The 16,168-nt window shown below is 34.6% G+C and overlaps 1 protein-coding gene across 1 annotated transcript in view; it reads right to left on the bottom strand.

Annotated features, from left to right (window-relative positions):
• The window catches only part of LOC106109007 (fibrinogen alpha chain), a 54,033-nt gene that overhangs the window by 37,307 nt on the left and 558 nt on the right, over positions 1-16,168 (bottom strand). The window lies entirely within an intron of this gene.

Raw genomic sequence — 16,168 nt, 5'->3', positions numbered from 1 at the left:
TGATGAAAATGTACTGCTATGTGCAGTGTAACTTAACGTAAAAGTGGGTTTCCATTGCAGTTAGAACAATACATAAACATAAAATTTTATGTAAATTTTAGAAAAAGAATGATATAAATTTTATAGACCTCGTCAGTGTGAACCCACTATGTAACAAGGCATTGATTTAAGTAACTAATAATATGTATTTATTTCTTTAACGGATTAAATGTTGTATTTTTGTTAAGAATGTGCACGCAATTTCATGACCAAATAGACTTCGTTAATACGTAATTAAAGTTAATTCACCAACCGCAAGTGGGTTTCGATAAAATACCGAATCAGAACGAAGATGTCATTTGCCCTACAACTTCTTCGTATGGAACAAGGTTAGAAAACTAGTATAAATAACAAGCGAATCATTCCATAGTTGGTAACTTGTTGGCTTAATGATATTATTGCTACTATGATGCTACCTTTTTTTTACTCAATAATAATTAAGTTTAAACTATTTAAATAGAAAGATCTTATTTGAGTCCCTTCTATGGTATTCTTATTCCTTGACACATTTGGGACATAAGAAAATTGCTGCAACGCTTATTTTATTAGTCTGTATGAAGGATCTCCGTACACGAACACCTATAAATTGTTGACAAAATTAGCAAAAAAAAGCTGCTAAATTCTGATGAATATCTGTACTAATTTATAAAGATAAAGGAATTATTGATAGTTTACATTGAATAGACTCCGAAACTACTGAACGGATTTTAAAAAATCTTTCACTGTTTAAAAGCTACATTATTTTATCATTGAGTAACAAGACTTTGTTTTGCAACAACGGGAAAAGATGACATTTTTTTTTTTGACTGATTTGTAACTGTTTGCCTTGAAGAGGCATTTACAGATTCACCGGGCTTGAGGTGGCCCAGCGCAGATGGCGCTTAGCCTAAACCTCTTTTATGAGTAACTAGGCTCGAGGGCTCCCTCAGGAGCCTCGGCTCGGGCCGTTACTTCGTTATTATTACCGGATTGGGAGGCCACCGAGCTCTTAGATCGCTTCGGTGGTCGCTCCATGGAGTGACTTAGCACAAGGGTCCCCGAGAGGGGACCTCGGCTTGGGCTGTCACTCAATACGCGTTTAGCATTCCGATTCAAGGGCGCCCGAGAGGGCCGAACCTCGACTTGATCGGTTGCTGCTATCTGATCATTATTATAATTATTAATACATCTAATATTACTACCACTTCGGAAAGCGTTAGCGCTGGGAGAAGAAGTGGCGGAAGAAACTCCAGCAACGCTTCTATCATTTATAGGAGAGAACCTGCCTGCTATGAGGCCGTATCGCGGGAATGATTGCCGTAGTCGACAGCGACTACGGCGTTTTGTCTGTCGTAGTTGTTTAATCCTAGCCTGAGCGATTGTTGTTGCATCGTCTTGAAAGTCAAGAACGTGCCTAGGTCTGCGATGATCACGTCGAAATTTACCGAGCGCGATTGGGTTGTAGGTGGCGGCACCTACAACTAACGAATTAGGATGACCGACGGCAGAGTCAAAATAACGACGCGACGCCTGCTTCAGGTGTTGGGCTATGGTGGGTAAGTCCAAGTCGATGTGAAGATCACTATTGCGCATGTACCACGGGGCCCCCGTGGCTCTGCGCATGAATCTATTTTGAATCACCTGAAGTCGGTGTATTTGTTTCGGCGAGATGTGCGCGAATACCGGGCTAGCATACGTCATGACGGGACGCACTACAGACTTATAGAGTGTCACCTTATTCCGAAGGGACATTTTGCTCTTTTTATTAATTAACGCGGAAAGACGACCTAGGATGAAAGCCGCGCGGTTCCTGACCCGGGTGACGTGTGCGGAGAAGTTGAGTTTTGTGTCAAGGGTAACACCTAAGTATTTAACTTGGTCTTCCCAGGGTATTGGGCTGTCCAAAAGCTTAACAGATGTGAGACGAGGTTCTTTGCTGCGTGAAAAGTATAGAGCCGCGCTAAAAGATGACAGTAAAGTTATGAGAGGTTTGCCACCAAGGCAAAGCAAGAGCGGTTTGCTAGTCTGTAATAATATACAAATAATCATAATAAACAGTGCAAACGCAGCTTAAGGGGAAAGGAGTTTTCATCATCATTACTATATACATTACATACAGTTAAAGTACTTTTATAATGTCTATTAATTTCCTAAGTTGTCAATATTGATGATAGTGTAATTCGAAATCGATTAGTAGTTAATACAGTAGTAGCATTTTGTTTGGTGAAAGAAGAATTTAAATACTTAGAAGAAGGGATAAACAAAATAGGCCCCTTTCCATCCATTTCTTTCCCCGTTACAATAATCATTTTCCTTAAAAATGTTAAGAATAGGAAAACACCTTGAACAGCGTGCCTTGTGTTTCCCTTACAAGCGCAAATTCTGTTGATGTGCTTTATCTATCTTTCAATTATATTATAATCAACACATATAAGACAATTGGAGTGTTTGTTAGTAATATCAAAAGAAAAAATCAGATATCGGGAAGATGATGTATTTGCGTTGCATATAACGAAAATCTAATCAAATAAAATGTCTGTCTGTTTATCTATCTGCAAGGCGCGTTTGTTCCGGCAATCTCCGAATCGGCTGGGCCGATTTCAACCAGCTTAGACTGAAGGGTAGCTGACATAGACGGGCATATTGTAGGTTACTTTTTTATCTTAATATTGCGTGGACGAAGTCGCGGGCAACAGCTAGTTATAAAATAATATCGGAAACGGCATCTGACGAAATTATCTAGACTTTAACCATTAGGCTCAGATTATAGAAAATGTATTTTCTTATCACTAGCCGGACGTTCACAAGGTCGGACTGGTTTTGTAACTTGCCTGCAGCTTGGTTAAGACAGAAAAAACTGTAGTAAACAGACGGTGGTCCTATTCCTGTATTACTTTTACACCATTAGAATTTCATAATACTAGAAAGTATTGATAACCTCATCACTTTATTGAGAAAAGTGGAAAAAGAATTGATGTAAAATTATGTACAACGAAACAAGTTTTAGAAAATGTCGGCATTATGGGCTGGAAACAAAAAGCTCAAGATAGACCGACATGGAGGAATTTACTGGACCAGGCTCAGGCCCACCCGCGGCTGTAGTGCCTCTGATGATGAACGAAACAAGTTGCATTTACAAAATAGGTAAGTTAAAGTTAAACCCCCACTACCTGCCTCTTTAAATCAACAATAATAAGTTTTTACAAACTGCATATCTCTTAGGTTGCATGTACAATTGGAATAACAGGCGATGTTCCACTTTAAAAGCTACAGTCGTTTGAACATTTTGAACTGAAGCGCGGAACAATAATCAATACAAAGCAACTTATAAACTTATAAATGTGACTGTACGAAAAAGTCACTGAGTGATACACGGGGAGTTTTATTATTATTATCTCTTCATTTGTACCACTCACTGCTGTCTAATTTACTATTTGTAGGAAGTTTTGTCACTGAGTTTGTTACGTTGTAATGAACAAGGTATTTATTCTTAAAATGGAACACCGTGGATATCCGCGATTGTACATCGTGCTACCTCTACACATCTTAGCTGGTTCCAGCTGGTTACAGTAATAGGCTAAGGATGGATACTGTCCCATATATCAGCATAACATTAGTTAGCCGTCTTAAGTAATCACGAGACTCCTTCACTTTTAACCTATCTGCATAAGACTCCTTTCAATATCTAACTAGTGGCCTTAAGCCTTTTCTGTACGGCCTTCAGCGCAGACGCATACTGAGTAGCCATTACCTGTTTTGAGGGTACATTTCTGGAGTAACTTATCGTACTATTGGAGTACTTTTTGGCTAATTTATCGGCTTTGTGTATACTTATATAACTAAATAAATTAAATAAACTTTAATTCATTGAGTCCAAAGTTGTAATATTACTATCCTGATCTTTATAATAATAATTAATATTTAAGTATTATATCATAGGTTACAAGTAAAGTATCTATAACAGTTTTGGTACGATACTTGTTTTGTAAATAAAAATGATTAAAAAACATCTCAAATCCCTTTCGAGATATCATAGAAGTTAATAAAGATCGTTACGTTAAGTTACAATAATTTTAACTAGCTTAGATTTATGCTTCTAGTTCAAGGGTGGCGAACCTTTGGTGGCGGTGGCGTGTTATTTTTTTAAATAAATGTTTAATGAAGCCATAGACATGCTAAAAAATAAGTTGATTCCGTAGTACAGGGATCACGTGCGTTGCTCCTCACACACTACCTATATTTTCATACACTTTATTTTCGCTTTACATAATGAATTTTGTGATCAATGCTGGCCAAAAACATATCAAAGGTTCACTATCCTTAATCTATAGTTAGCACTTCAAATAAAAAAAAATACTACAATCCACAGTCCGGTTATGCTGAAATAAATGTGATTGTTATTATTAATTGTCTAGCAATGCAATTTATGGTAGAGATCGTTAAGTTTTATTAAACTCGATATGTACTTATGTGGCGTAGTCAATTTAATGTGTACTTTTTTTCCCGAAATGAATGCTTAGAATTCTTTTAATGTAACATTTCCTTTGTCCGCATTTAGCCAATAGCAGGGTGGAGCATTAAAAATGATATATTGAACAATGGTATTTTATAATATGATTGTAACAAGTACTACTCAAGGATTAAAGAGACACAAAGAATAAGCTCATTGAAAGCGTTGCAAGTTATTTTTTGTTACGACACAACAAAGTTTTATGACTATTTATAGTTGATAAAGTAACGTAGGTAATTAATATTGAACCGGACGTGATTATTGTTACGAGCTACATTGTGAATGTTGTCAACGTAAAGGCTTAAAACATTTGAAGGACAAATGTTTGAGTTGTCGGCTTAATGATTTGAAAAGCCGTTTTTTTAGTTAGGAAAGTACGAAATTACTGGTTATGTTCCTCAATATTTTTTGGGTAACGACCAATATGCATGACTGTCGCTAGAAGATGCGGACGAACGTGAGGGACTTTTTGTATTGGACGCCTACGTTATAAATTTTTTCAACGTTTTCCTTTGAAGCTTTGATGAAAAAGAATAAGAGAAATATATACAAATAGGTGTTGTCGATGGGATGATATATCGTCGACGAAGGGTATGATAAACAAAGAACAAAAGAATCTCTGATTCCATATTACTGAGTGCCCAAGCTATGTATATCCATAACTTGTCTGTAATAAAAAGTGGTAGTTAAAATTGTTTTATTCAGTATGTTCGTATCCCGAGATTTCTAAGAACTAACAAGACTGCGAGGTCAATATCTTTAAATTATGCATCAAAATACCTTTTGATTAAAATTGGGATATAACATAATGATAAAAGCTTGTACATCTTATCAGGTAGATACCGTCTTTAATCCAAAGATACGTTCCGTATTTACCACTATAACCTCGATATTGTCCATTAATTAAAATGCCTCAAAATCTGATAGAGCATCGGTGGTGCAGATATTAAGCGCTTTAACGGACTGGCCATTACTATTACAAGGAGTACGTTTGTTTACATAGTAAATATAAATAAACTATAATAAATCTAAAAACGCTTAATGTGAATGCATACAAGTAAATTATATTCGGATGATAAACAATTTATACAAATGGGTTATTTATCTTGAAATGAATGAAAATTGGGTACATACTTTATCGAATACGCTTAGCAGATACGTTACGGGTCACCTTTATTTAATTTTATACAAAAAAATTGCGATATCCTCAAATATTATGCATAAAATAAAACACAAAATTATAAACAGATCACACAATATTATCTTCAATGGTCTGAACTTTACTACTGTTTACAATGATAAGTCTCCTACGACTTATTTAAGTAAAAACTCATTCATGATAAATAATGACAGAGTGAACATATTTATAATATTTAGACATTTTTACATTTTTTTTAATAGTCTCGTTCTAAACTTCTTTAGCTGATGTTGCAGGTATCGAGTCAAAAATTATTCTTTACTCAACCATATGGTCGTATTAAGTGTGTTGTTTATGCAAAATATATGTAAAAAATATTTTTATAAAGCAAGAGTAGCTCATGACTAATTCAGTAGGCATAAGCATATTTAATTAATTACGGCGTTATAATAGCGTGCTAATTGCGGAAATTTAACGGTAAATAAGACTTAACGAGGCGTTGGATGTATTCTCGCTCGAAGTTATCCTACAGCGAGGAAGACATGAAAGAAATCGACCTCGGCCATCGGGTCAAGGGTGCGACGTCGTTTGTGTCGCTTCGATAGCTGATCTTCGCTGTATTGGTAATATTTCAAATATTAGTATTAACAGAATAGACGAAGTTTATAAGAGATACTAGTTAGGTTGTTGTCCAACTACAACTAATGTGGATCGATTCTTTTTTACTGCTCTTAAAGATTGTTCCTGAATTGTTTTAAGTTAGAACATTGCAAACTTTTGACGTTTGGATTGAACCATCGAGTAACGTGCAATCAATGAAGTAAGGTAACCGAACTATAAATCACGTCTTTGTTATGACAACCCTGTCCGTTAAGAAATTCATTTTGTCACAATTGTAAAACGTTCGAAGCAAACATACCGGTGCTGCGTGTGACGTAACTTTTGTAGAAACTGCCCAGGCCTTAACAAATCAGCCATGTTGTCTCCGATGAAATGGCCATAACACCACTAATGAGTTCATAAATCAACTGCGTTACATTATACCGGCCAATAGACTCCTGTTAATATTACAAGCCGTATTGCCTAATAGAGTCTATACAAAAATACTATCATAAATAATTTTATGTGTTTGGGCAAAAAAATACAAGAAAAAAAAAACATTATACTTCACGGGGTTGAAATTCCCATCAGCTGCAGAGTCACATAACACATAAAAAAAAAAACTATAAGAACATTTCTGTATTCAACGTAAAATGTAAAAACGGAATTATTATAATTTTGTGTAATAGACAAAGTGAACGTTATTCTATTCTTTAAACCTTATATTTATTTGTAAAAGTTTTGACACCCGATGTTTGAAGGTTGTTTTAGTTATGAAATTGAATCCACTCGATATATTCGATGGCTACTATCGAGAAGAATGTACTCGGCCAACTAAAATAATTAATGCATTGTTGCCTTTGCTCATAAGTTGTGTACGACTTTATTGTCTTAAAAGTGAAGGTCGCCAGCAGTTAGAAACATAAGTAAAGCAATTGTAACTACATCTGAACTTTATATATTTCAACATGAAAGAAAGTAATGTGATTTAATACTTTTGTTAAAGTATTGAATTTAAATAAATCTGTTTGGCCGTCAGCCCACAAACCTAATTCCCCATGAAGGGGTACGACCCTGCCCCAGAAATCATTTTTTTCAAGTCGTTAGTGTTTGTTTTTAGTTTAATTATGCGTGTTAGACCTAATTCTAATCTGGCGTAACGATTAAGATCCAGTCATAGAAATCAATAAGAGCAGCGGTAGCTCAGTGGTTTAAGCACTTGACTTGTAATCTACAGGTCTTGGGTTCGAATCCCGCCATGTACTAATGTGATTTTCAATTCTTTCAAATATTCATAACTATATAATTTACCCAACGTTTTTACGGTGAAGGGTAACATCGTGATGCAACCTGCACATATCGGCGAAGAAATTTAAAGATATGTGTGAAGTCAACCAACCCGCACTTGGCTCGCGTGGTTGACTATGGCCTAGTCACCCTAACTTAAGGCAGGCTCCGAGCCCCTCGGTGGGGACGTATAGTGAGTAGGTAATGATGATGATGATATAAATCTAGGCTGCAAGCTTTGTTTGTTATTGTTCTGTAAGTAGTTAAGGAGTTTTGCTTTTAGAGCCGCATTTTATAATAGGATAAATTGTTCGTAAAAAAACTTAAAATGGTCAGAAGAAACGTTTAACAACGTAGTTTTTAATGGAAATTAAGAACTGGTTGTGGACAATAATGCTCGTCCATCATAAATATACTATGAATAATTTAGGCATATAACATTTAATGGTTGTCGTTTTGTTAATTAAGATATCAATGAAAAATAACTAGCTGAAATCGCCACGCGTTGTAAATCTAATGTCTAAATCATAGACTGACAAGGATATTTGACCCGGTGGTCATAAGTCGAACTAAATTATAACACAGCTCACTGGCACCCTCCTGTGAATGTCAAATAAGTGTTTCAAAATAATTTTCGTACTACAGTTGTCATGTCTTTTCTTCTATACCGTTTTCTGTGTTAACAGCGTCTCTCTCACCGGGTCAAATATTCTTGTTTGACTATAACATACATAATGTCATAGTGCAAGAAAAAAATTTATTAAAACTGCCCTATTAGGCACCTTTTTTGACGTTCTAAGAATACCCTACCACAGTGTTATTGAAATCTATGCAAGGGTTTATAAACTTTTGTGTTTTTATTTAGTGTTGAAAAATAATATAAACTAAGACATTTTCATAGTAAATTACGTCCAACCGGATATTGATTTCCTTTTGACGATACTTGTTTGTAAATAGTTGTTTAATTACAAATCTTGTAATAATAAAATGTACAAGTTAATTATTGTATGTCAAGGTTTATGAAAATAAGATACGAGTACATGTTATATAGATAAGATTCAATTATACTTAGCTTTTAAAAAAGCAGAATCAATTTTTATACAGGTTTTTCGGTAGTGGAAACTGACGATATATTTTATGCTTGAACGACCATTACTTCATGCATAACGTGTATACACTTATGACAGTTATATAATTTATAACATCGAAAATAATCGATAAGTGAGTCGGAAACAACGTATAAACAATCGCCTTTAAATGTTGAAGGTTACTTACCACAACCACAGATATCGGCAAATAAAATGCAATTCTGATACAGTGCATACCGGCATTCGTTTCATTTAAATATCAGACGTATATTTACGAACTTCAATTAAAAAAAAAGTTATTCATATGTCTAGATCAAACAGCTTTAACAAATTTGTAAAATATTAAACTATTGGCCGTTCCCTTTCTACCTAAATTCCAATAAGCGGGTCAGTGATCTGTGGTTAGTGTAAAATCATAGAGCAGCCATACAACTGCGATTGCTATCGGTTTTAACAGCTTTGAGCGTTCGCTGTTGGGCTTCAAAAAGCAACTGCAACTGCAGTTCGTGTATGGTGAATGTCAATTTTACCTGAAAATTACAGATCAACTCTCAACTCCTACCACCAAGCTTTAGATACGGACTGTAGAAAGTAGTTCATAAACATCAGTTCTTGAGTCAACTTTTATAGATATGACAATCAAAAGCTTTAAACAACTATATTAGTTAACTACATTAGAATATTTATTAGTTTAAAATTTTGCATTTCATGAATATCACCTGTGTAGTTTATTACAAACAGCACCCAATAATCTTATAATATTATAAATGCGATTGTTTGGATGGATGGATGGATGTTAGAGTTTATATTCTAAACGGCTGTACGGATCTTAATGAAATTTGGTATAGATGTAGGGCATAGTCTGGGGAATCCTAAGGCTATTCACTATTGTTTTTGTTAAATACCACGCAGACGGAGTCGCAGGTAAAAGGTAATTTACAATAAATTTGATATATTATGTATCTCCTTAAGTAAACTTTTCCTCGACAATCAGGTTAAATTACGTAAACTACATAGAACTGCAATACAACTTAGTATGCGGTCGTGAAGTAAAGATGTTTTAAATGCAATCTAGAAAAAAAACATTGTTTTTTATACATCAGTATATGTCTGTATGATATGATATGTGAATTTTCTACATTTACGTTAATAATGATCAGGACAAATATTACTTGTTGATCCTTGCACGTTCACAAGTAATAATATTCCGTACCGAAATAACTGAAGATGTTTATTATAACTAACCGTGTAGCATTTTATTCAAATATGTATATACACATCGACATTCCTGTAAGAGTTTAAGAAATCAGTATGTAACTCGAGTTATTATCACATTAAATTGCAGTATCGTAATATTAAACAAGTTGCATGCAGCCATTTTCAAAATTTGCGCAATCATTCGAGAAGTGGAGCATTCAAGGGACCTAGTTGACCCATGTCGTAATAACGCGGAAATACTCGTTTACTTTTACTCACTTCTACCTTATCAGTAAGATAAAATAACATAATGACCAGCAACAAGTTTTTGGAAGAATTTTATATAAATTACTAGCTTTCACCCGCGACTCCGTCCACAAGGAATTAAAAAAACAACAAAAATAAGTAGCCCATGTGTTCTTCCAGACTATCCTCTATATCCATGCCAAATTTAATAGAGATCCGTTCAGCAGTTTAGGCTACAAACTCTAACAAACATCCTTCCATCCATCTAAACATTCGCATATATAATATTAGCAAGATGGATATATCTATGGACGTCGACCATCTAATAACATTTGCTTTTAAAAGTTGATTTTATTATTAGCTATATTATATTTAGAGCGTCGGTGGCTCAGTGGTTTGAACACTTGACTTGTAATCTACAGGTCTTGGGTTCGAATCCCGCCATGTACCAATGTGATTTTCGATTTTTCGAATTTCCATATGTACATAATTTACCCGACGTTCTTACGGTGAAGGAAAACATCGTGATGCAACCTGCACATATCGGCGAAGAAATTCAAAGATATGTGTGAAGTCAACCAACCCGCACTTGGCCAGCGTGGTTGACTATGGCCTAGTCACCCCATATTAGGGTAGGCTCCGAGCCCCTCGGTGGGGACGTATAGTGAGCTGGTGATATAGTTATTTTGTCCACACGATGGCAATTTTTAATGCTATTTTTTAACTGTCTTGTTGATTTGCCCAGCCATAGCTAAAGCAATTTTGATCGAAAAGAATAATTCGATTCCTAGGGAGACTACGAATACAATGCTATACCTGCTGTTATTTATCTTAGTCATCTTAATTTTGAATAGTGTTACATCCGTTCGAGCTCATATGTTTAGTAAAAATCTTAGAAGATCCCAAAAGATCGACAGAATAAACTGTCGTACTATAGATTAATCTGTCGTTGAGTCATTCAATCTTTCATATAAAAACATGATAAAACATCGCCGTCACAAAACATGACTATATAACTTTTAATCTTAATATAATCAACTTTAATTCATAAGTCATTCAGGTTATACTCCAAAATAAAGCGCAATATTTATAGGTATAGCTTATCGGACAGGTAGAATGGAGGCACTAATGTCGACATGTAGGTAGAAGCAAAACCAATTTGAGTATCCTTGTCTCAGTCGTCCTTGTTATAGATATGGACAAGTAAACAGATCGAGCTCGAGCGAAATCATAACATCGCAACACGCCCAGATACTCTTCCTGTACACTAGCTTAAGTCGACATTGACATTTAGCTGGAACACCGCGTAGGGGACAAATAATATGCTCGTCAATTAGTGTGAGTGAGATAGCTGTTTAAAAAGGCAAAACGCGATAAAATAAATCGGTCTTTAATCTATATACATCAGATGTAAAGTTCACGCGTTCATACATCGCCTAGCCTGTGTGCCCTTGGCCGATCGCTGTCCCTTCGAAATTCAAGATGCGCTCGCACCCAACGCTTTTTGCAACAAATCGCCGTCATCCGCTAATTCATTAAGGTTACACAGATTCTTTGGTACGTTAAATACTTTGGTATTGGTAATGCATACGACGAATACCCGCTCAGTCCTACGTAGATAACTCGAATACCATTGACCACGTTAATATTAGCTACGGCAATTAGACTTAGACATACAACAATAACGCCTTACGACCTTGATCTCGTTTAGTGCGCCTCCACCTGTCTGCGTTTAGAGCTTAAGAAAAAGTCGCCCGGCAGTGAATGTCTGCAGAATAAATCGCCATTATGTTATTAAATGTAATAAGTTTCGCTTGTCAATATTTAATATATTTTTTGTGAACAGTAGCAATGCCTAAAAATCTAGATCACCAATGTATAGATATTTTTTACATAAAATATCTAACACTGTTTTTTTGGTATTGTTTACGTGAGATAGTATAATATGTCAAATCACTTTAAGCGGGACAGACCGTAGCCAATGATATAAATAAGATTGAATTATATTACAAAGGAAATACACTTTAACGCGTAATTTATGTTTAAATTATGTAGTCAATATCAGTAATATTATCAACCTAAAATTTTAATACAAACATTCGGAAACTGCATTAATAAAAAACATACAGACGAATTGAGTAACTCCTTTTGGGAAGTCGGTCAAAAATACTAATTTAAGAATTCTAAAAATTAATACACAGTAGTATAATAGCGTTGAAACTTTAAATTTCAATTATCATGAAATTTTAAATGCATTTGAAAGTTACATTGTGAGTTTAAATCCAAATGTGAATTAAAATATAAACGACGTTATATTAGAATCACAAGTGAACGGTTTTACATTCGCATTACTAAGTAATATTCAGTAAATATATTAACTAACGAAATTTGGTTTTGCTTAATTGCGTGTATTTTTCTAAATATTAACATTAACATTTTATTTTTAGCTAGATAAAGTAATTAAAATAGTTCTCTTCTAACGTAATAATTCATAAATTCACTGTGTGATCTTGTCTTCTGTTTAAACTTCTCCACAAGAATACGTTGTCATCCCTCTCTTTCTTTTTGGAAAATCAGTAATAACTTCTTTTTGTGTAGAACGTCCACGATAACTGCACTACTCTACTTGTCCTTGTTGCATCCGAATGTTTTACTGATTTTATTGGGAGTGTATCGCCTCTGATTAAGTAAGACAAGGACGAGTGATTGCGTTGTATTAACGCGAGCACTTGGCGGACTGTAATGTGTTCTAAAAATATCACACACTCATTTATACATATAAGATCATCATTCGGTCCCTATTCTGTTTCCTAAATTTTATAGTAATACAGGGCCGCCTAAACCCGGAGTATGTGGCGCCGGGCCTTGAGGGCGTGAGATTTTTTCGAACCCTGGCCCCCAGTATGTTTAATACATCCCTGCTTGTTTTGTATCCGATTTTCATACTTTTGGCTAATCATTATTATTTATTTTTATTATCAGGTTTATTAAACATTTGTTTCCTACTATCTTTCGCCCGCGACTCCGTCTACGTAATTAAAAAAAAGACAAAGTTAGTAGTCAATATGTTTTTCCAGACTATCCGCTACCTCTATGCCAAATTTCCTTAAACTGTTTAGGCTACAAATTGTAACAACCATCCATCCATCTAAACTTTCGCATTTATAATATAAGAGTAAGATTATGTGTTTAACTCTATTTATGTAATTACTTGGATGTCGCAGGTATTGAAAATAATATTTCGTTTTAATTAATAATAAAAAGTATATGTATTCTTTTTTATATGTATGTTAGTGACTGTTAAGGAAGTGAATGTGACCATGAGTTATTAAAGGCAGCTCTCGTTCCAAAGAGCACGTGTAAATATATTTCATTACAATCATGCTTTATAAAATTATTCTTTTGAATTGGTCTAATAAACCACAAAATGAACAAAAGAGAAAAACACATAAACGGAAAAATCTGGTTGTTTTACTTGAGGCAACTTTAGTTTGAGCAACTCAAGTGGTCCAGTATAAGTTACTAATTGTTTGGACCACTTTTACATTCAAACTTTTTACGGTAGCCAGCTTACCTAGTATAGACTAAATCATATTTTGATTGTAAAACTCATGTAGTAGAAATAGTTAACATACGTTTACGTTTTCATCGCTTAAATACCTGTAGAAAAAGTTGTTGTTTTATCAAGTTTTAAGAGAGATGACAATATCAAATCGCGTCATTGTAGTTGTTTTGCAAAGACATCGCGATGAGAAACAATATATGAAATCATGCAAGCAGTGGACCAGAAATACTTTAGAGAAATACAATAATGCATTTTATACGGTTTAGATTTATGACCGAAAAATTACATCTTGGGTAATTCAGGATAGACAGAGATCAACTGGTCTCTACTGGCGCTACATCAGCCCTAATTTCTCGCTTTAGATACCTACTCTTCAGTATTCTTTGAAAAACCGATCATTTCTATTCTTAGGTTCTATTTCAACGTAGTACTTCTCTTACTACTTCTTATGTCGACCGTTTTGTACTTCTAACACGGTACCAAATTAGATCGTATATCGATAGTATAAAAATAACTAACGACCTAGAAATGCTCATATGCGTAATAATAAGTCTTTGAAATTATGCAAAATTGTTTACCACCCAATAACAGTACCGGTAACCAAAACTCAATGCATAAAACGTGCCTAAACTAAATGAGCATTGTTTGCCAAGAGGCAGAATGACGTGCATGTGTGGAGTAATGTTATTGTTTTTTGACAACTCTATGCCCCACGCCGCCGCTGCTCCGGAACCGGGCCTGTTGAATGGCATTTTTGAATGACTACTTGTCTACAAGAAAATTTTATTACACGTACGCATAATTACTATGTCCGTTTAATATCCGAACGGAACTTTCTTTTAGGTAGTCAACTCATTAAAATCGGGACATTCAAACCGTGATTGCAAAACCGTTTCCATTGGTTTCCTTTTAAAAATTGATTAATACATTTAAATCGTTAGCCTCCACTCCTTTCAATGCGCACCTACTTTTAATTCCTTAGTAAGTTAGTCTATTTAAGTCGGTAACCATTTTCCTTATATGCGAAAGCCTAAATCTAGACTGTTTTTATACACTAATTAACCACTAACAAACAAACTACATACAATAAAACAAACATGTAATTAGTTATGTTCCACGCATAACAACAGTACTGACGAAAACGTTAAGTTTAACCAAACCGGCCGGAAATGTCGACTTTAAATAATCCATAAACATGTGAGGTCAGCTCATAGTGACACATACAAAGGCGTTGCAAACAGTGAAAGTGGTTGAAGTTGCAGTGTTCACTATGATATAAATCCTACAGAGATTGACAAGTACCACGATTAAAGCATTCATTGCGAGGTGGACTGCGCAGCACACTGGTTGTACTTGACAAGTTGAAAAATTGATCTGCTCTTAGCGGACACAGTTGGCAACACGAAAGTAACTCAACAAATATACATTTATGGCAATTTGATCAATATTGCATGCAATTAAAAGGAAGTATTAATGTGGTAACGTTTTTACTGGTATTTTTGATTATACTAACCTACTATATAGACCTTGGCGCGTTTTAGGTTATACTTGATCGAAATTGTTGCTTTCGTTAATTGAACTTTATGTGTTGTGATTGAGCAACTTATATTTATTTAAATAAAATGAATAAGTCTCACTATTGGATCAGATTATCAAATCATTGTTCAGTAAAAACTAAACAATGAGTAATCGGACTTTAATTTAATTTGTTCGTTGTGGTTTTTCTATTATATTAATATAACAAAGTAAAAGCTCGTCAAAAGTACACTTAGCGTCGCAAGCTATTTACTCTCCTCTAAAGCGATAACTGCTTAAACATTACGTTTAATTAAACAACGGTTGGTAAATGTTGTAATAATAACATTTTCGCACTAAACAACAATCAGGACACAAAAAACTTTGGTTGTTTGTTTTAAAAGGCGGTGTTAATTACGCTTATTGAGAGTTACTTGCAAGATATTTTTATTGTAACTGTATAACCGCGACCGAAGGTGACTGTACATGGTGGATCATAGTGATCTATATATACGATTTATTTTAACATTAATATAAAGATTTTAGAACGTAAGCATATTTTTCTATTACAAATATTAAAATCATCAATTTAAAACAAGCAAAGCCGTTAACCACTCGTTTGTAAAATACGTTTTTTTGTCAAAGCGTTCGAAATACTAAAGCAAATATTCATTATCGCCTACACGCTAGCAAATAAATTAGTTAGGCCAAAGGACACAATTTTTTTATCATAAAAAACACAACAGTTGCTGTTATGTTTAAGCATTTAGGGTGACAGATAAACGGGCCTTCTGTATAGTAATACGCTAATAAAATGAATACTGAAATATCTATCAATCTGTTCTACCATTGTTTACCCTACGGGAGTAGGATAAGCCGGAAAAATGATGATGACATACTGCTTTTGTCTTAATAATAGACCTTATGTACACTACCTGTTTATAGGGCTCATAGTTTAACTCTAAGCTTTCACAGATTGATCGAAAAGGATTGTCGATAGTCAT

The sequence above is a fragment of the Papilio polytes genome, unplaced genomic scaffold (assembly GCF_000836215.1).
Source record: "Papilio polytes unplaced genomic scaffold, Ppol_1.0 DF821388.1, whole genome shotgun sequence".
NCBI lineage: Eukaryota > Metazoa > Arthropoda > Insecta > Lepidoptera > Papilionidae > Papilio > Papilio polytes.
The sequence above is the reverse complement of the archived record's forward strand: the minus strand, read 5'-3'. Positions and strand labels throughout refer to the sequence as shown.